Below are 5,514 nucleotides of genomic sequence, written 5' to 3'. Positions count from 1 at the left end.
TCCTGATCATTCACTTCATGGCTGTTAGTGGGACATTACTGTGTGCAAATTGGCTGTCACGTTCACCCACGAAATACGCATTCATTCTACTTTACAGTATCCTTTGAAGTGCTTTGAAACCTCTTTCTGATGTGAAAAGTGCTATATCAAATGAAAGGATTATATTATTATCATAATTATTATTAATAATAATACAGGTCCTATAACAGGATAGTAGGGTGAAAATTCAGCAGCCAATTGAGCACAGCAATGTTTCAAAACAGTCGTGGATTGAGTGACTCAATTATTTTTGAGGGATTATTAAACCCGGAAAGCGATTTACTAATCGATTAACAACCAGATTCCTACTTACTTCTAGGTAAACAGAGGCGTGTGGAGTAAGGAAACTTGTCTAAGGTTTCGCCCCGCCCGGGATTTGAACCCGGGTTCTTTCACTTGCGAGGTGAGTGCGCTATTCACTACGCTACTCCACATATGTATATGTCTGTTTGAAAACCCATAACCAACACATTATATTGCTGGGGAACTCAAAATAACCTGAGAAAAATATATTTGTGCTTGAAATACTAAAATGCAGAACGTACAAAAAAATCACTAAGGACAATTGCTCTTGTCTGAAAGACATTGTTTTGATAAACTTTTTTTTACAATACAGTAGTTATATCCTACACAATGTGCCTGTCATCAGTGCTATGTCATGAGTATCCACTTAGTCTCCCTATTATTGGTTCCCTTCCTCCCCTCTTTCAGGGCACATCTCAAAACGTACCTCTTTGACCACTTTCAGGTATTTTTTCCCTCCACACCATCCTTGGCTCTCACCCATGGCACAATAGCCATCCTACTGTAAAGCACTTCAAGACATCCTCCCAACGTGAAAGGAGCTATAAATCTTAACTGATAACTTCAGTGCTTTGAGACACTATCCCAGATGAATATAAATACAAGATGTTGCATTTGTTGATGAAATTGTAGTTTCCACTTTATACCTTATATACAGTCTAATAAAGAAGTGCTTTACGTATCATTAACCCTTGATCCAGGTGGAATTTCTCCCCAATAATTTTAGAAAAATTAAATCAGGTCACTTCAAATTCCAGATTTTCCTTTATCTTGTGTTGTGCAAGATATATTCTTGATAACTAGAAACATCTTGGTTGCTTGCTCTTGCATTTTCTCAATGACATTAATATCCCTCAGAAGATTAGATGGTGAGACCTGTGCACATCAATTCCTATGGGACTTGATCAATGGTTCAGGTCCTACCTGAAGAAATTATAGTAAAACCTCCAAATAAACTCTCTGGTGTTGCAGAAGGTCATGAGGTGAGAATAGTAATGATCTCTCTCACACACTTCATCAATTTCAGTGCTGGGAACATGGCCATTCTCGCCCAGACAGAGATGTTTGCACCCCATCTGCTCTGATGAATATTTTTAAAGTTAGCTGTCATCAGCATACATATGGAATATGACCCTATGCAGCAAAGAGGAGAAGCATTAAGATGTGGAATATGAATGAATGAATGAATATGAATGAATGGGCAGATAGAGCCCTGGAGCCCATTGGAAGCAATTGCATCTGTGTGGCCAATTAAGGAGCTGTGTAAATCGTGATGGGACAGAAAGGACTAGAGTCACACAAGGTCAAAGCCATACAGATAATCCACTGAAGAGAGACAGAGGAGAATAGAATGGTCAACAGAATCAAAGCCAGCAAAAAGGTCAAGAGGGGATTGAAGCAATATTTCAGAAGCAGGATTAATGGGTTTGAGGAGGGAAGGGTGGAAGAGGAAAAGAAAAAAATGACACCAGGCCAGATACCTTGGGATTGCATCGAGATGCTACATGCCTTATCCTTATATCTTTCTTTTGAAAGCATAATGCTTTCCAATCAGCTCTGCTCTCTGTCTTATTGTGCAGCTACTTATAAGGGTCAAGTGCTTTATGTTTGGTTTACATAGAAGCTTAACTCTGTTGGTCTTTGATGATGAAATAATCTTTTCAGGGTAGTGTAGTTCTAGGTATCCAAATATGATATGTAATCAGTTTGGCATGTGAAGTGACACAATGAAACTATCTGAAGTGGCTTTGTATTTGAGTTGGACAATAAACTTCCATTGTGTTTCTGTGGAGACCTGTAGCTCAGTGGTTAGAGCACTTGCCTCGGAAGCGAGAGACCTGGGTTCAATTCCCGGTAGGGTGAAATGTTGGCCAAGTTTCCTTACTCCATATGCCTCTGTATACCTAAAAGTAAGAACCCAGTTGTTAGTTGATTGGCGGATCATTTTTCCGGGGATAATAATTCCTTCAAAAAAATAATAATTATAATAAATTGGTCACTTCAATCCACGATTGTTAGGGGGACACTGCTGTGTACAATTGGCTGCTGTGTTTTGCCCACAAAACATACAGCCAATTCATTTTACAGTATATTCTGTGAAGTACTATGAGAAATTTCGAAGACGTGATAAGGCGCTATATCAAATGGAAGGATTATTATTATATTATTGCATAGAATTACATAGAATATACAGCACAGAAACAGGCCATTCGGCCCAATTGATCTATGCTGGCGTTTATGCTCCACATGAACCAAATTATTTACCTGATCAAAAACACCTCTGCCTCCTTCTTCTTCATTGGTTAACATCCACCCCATCTCTGTGCAGTGCTCTGAGATGCTATCCTGGATGAAGGATAAATTAAACTTGTAGTAAAAAATGGTAAACATGGAGTTCAATTTGCAATATTTCTTAATAAAAGATTCTAGTAACATAATTCAGAACACATGGTGCCAAATCCTCAGGAACTATTCTCCAATGGGATCTGCTTCTTAATGGAATGTAATTCTTAAAGGGATGTATCGAGACTCCATTATAGTATGAAGGAGATGCAAGCAACAAACAATGGGATTAAAATCTTTGGAATCAGCTTTGTTAATCGATGACTTCTGGATCAAATTCAAATGAGAGAAAGTGAAAAGAGAGCTTAGATTTAACTATTTTACATAGAAAGTAGTACAAGACAGGGCAGAGTTAGATATCTCAGAAATTCAGGAGGGAGCTAGATAATCGTTTTGCTTAAAAAGTGATTGAAGAAATGTGAAATAGAGAATCTTTTCGTATTTTTCAAACTTACAGCCCAGCCAAGTAAACCATAATGGTCTTTTCCAGTGCATTGCATTTCTATCATCCTATGACCTTCAAAGATGAAGCTGAAGTGAAATGCTGAGGAAAATATGAATTCCTACTACTACCATTTCTAATGGAACTTAGTACCATACATCCATGTAATCAACATTGTGGAAACTACTTAACAGCGACCTATTTTGCTCTGCTTAAAACATTTTCAATGTTAAAGCAAAGGCTGTTGTGCCGAGTGGTAATTGTGGTGCATTTAAAGATACCTTGGCTGCTTTTAACTCAAATCTCAGTGACACAAGCCACTCACACAAGAGTTGATGCTGAAATATTCTGCTTGTAAATTGCAAGAATATTTGAACATTTGAGAATGCTTCACATGTCCATTCATTACTAGGTTGAAACTGCTGACTTTATGATGTTATTGGCCAATAGTATGATCCCAAATGCAATTTCTTCCAAATGGCTTCACAGTGCTTTTCATTTGCATTAATTCCTTAAAGCTCTTTCTTGGAGTATGAGAAACATCATGAGATCAAGGGAAGGGAGTTTCTACCCGTGTCCTGCAAACAATCACCCCAAATAAAAAAATCCCTCTCTTCATGTCATGGCTGTTTGTAGGACACTGTGGTGCACAAATTGGTTGCTGTGTTGCCTACAAATACAGTCACTACTCTTCACAGTAAAATTCCTGTGAATCACAATGAGATGGTTTGATGACATGATGAGACACTATATCAAATCAAGGTTTATTATTATATTAATATACTAGCACTAGGAATAAACAATGCTGAAAACCTGACTAGTTGGTTGTATTCCATCCAAGATAATGCTATTACAATACAAAATCCAAATTTTCCACTACATAATACACCCCAAAACTATCTGGCTTCTAATTTTATCCTCAGTTGTAACTTTTGCCCCTCTCTGTACAAAAGAATAAGGGAGGGATTGAAGCTATTCTATTCATCATCAAATTTACTTTTCAAGCTCAACATTTTCATTTCTGCACTACCCGCACCATGTAATGCAAAAAATAACACCAGCTCAATTTTTGTGTTCAGCAGACAGGAAGCACGTTTGCTGTGGGGCACAGCATGTGACATGCAATTATTTCCTCAAGGTGAGAAACTCAGACTCTGTGAGCAATGCTGCCAGGATGCAAGGCTGAAAATTAATAGTTCACATGTTTAGTGAATGCATTAAAGCGTATACATCTCCAGGACTCAAATCCAGAGAAAAAAGTGGATGTGGACTAAACATCATTGTGATACTGACACATTGCAAATACTGTGAAACTTGCTGCGTATAATAATAACCCTTGCATTTGATATAGTGCCTTATCACGTTGTTGAGATGTCTCAAAGAGGTTCAAAGAATATACTATAAAGTAAATTGACTATTTTTGTGGGCGACATGCGGCAGCCAATTGCGCACAGCAGTGTGCCACAAATTATTATTTTTTTTTGAAGGGATTATTGTCCCCAGAAAGGGATCTGCCAACTGACTAACAACCGGATTCTTACTTACTGCTAGGTAAACAGAGGCGTGTGGAGTAAGGAAACATGCCTAAGATTTCGACCCACCCAGGGGTTTTGCACATAGCAATGTCCCAAAGACAGACATGAGTTGAATGACCGGGTCCTCATGCTTGTGAAGTGAGGGCTCTAACCAATACACTCTGGACATGTTAGGAAATACAATATACAAATAAATCCTAAAGTAATAATTATTATCACTAGACAAATAAAACTGGTCATTCAACTCATGTCTGTCTTTGGGACATTGCTATGTGCAAATCCACAGCCTTGTTGCCTACAAATTACACTGTATATACTGTGAAGTGCGTTGAGTCGTCTAAGTTAAAGGCATTCTATCAAATTCAATGATTGTTAGCATTATTGTGATTGAAATGACTTAGAAAAAAAATATTTTTTAATAGTGAGATCTTGGTTTACGGTACATCTACACGTTTTTAAAGTTGTTGCTAGTTTCTGTATCCAACACTCCACATTTCTCTGCTCTCCCTGGAACTAATTCAAATGAATAATTCTGTCATGTGCAGCTGAATCAGAAGATGATAGTCCATTGCACCAATCATTCAACAGTGTCATTCTCATGCCAGAGGCATAACTGAAGAAAAGAAAAAAGAAGGTTTGTAAGGAATTGGCAGAGTATCTTCCAGATGGGTGATTGGTTGCAGGACCTTTGGCAATATCAGAAGCAGCTCACTGTCAGCTTCAATAATATGAGATATGAGTGAGACAGGAGGAAACATATATGATTTGACAGAGCTAAAGATACAATAGGTCATTCATACTGCTCAAATGTCTATTCCGTTGAGAACCATCAGTTTTATGTAGGAATCATTC

At 37.9% G+C, this 5,514-nt stretch overlaps 1 non-coding gene across 1 annotated transcript; it reads left to right on the top strand.

The window, feature by feature from the left end:
• Window positions 1-2,133: 2,133 nt before the first annotated feature.
• On the top strand, window positions 2,134-2,205 carry trnap-cgg. The gene has a single exon. It is a non-coding gene; the product is annotated as a tRNA-Pro (tRNA).
• The last annotated feature ends 3,309 nt before the right edge of the window (window positions 2,206-5,514 follow it).

This window comes from Callorhinchus milii, unplaced genomic scaffold (genome assembly GCF_018977255.1).
Source record: "Callorhinchus milii isolate IMCB2004 unplaced genomic scaffold, IMCB_Cmil_1.0 Scaffold1, whole genome shotgun sequence".
Taxonomy (NCBI): Eukaryota; Metazoa; Chordata; class Chondrichthyes; order Chimaeriformes; family Callorhinchidae; genus Callorhinchus; species Callorhinchus milii.
Note: the sequence above shows the minus strand (reverse complement) of the source record. Positions and strands in the feature narration are given on the sequence as shown.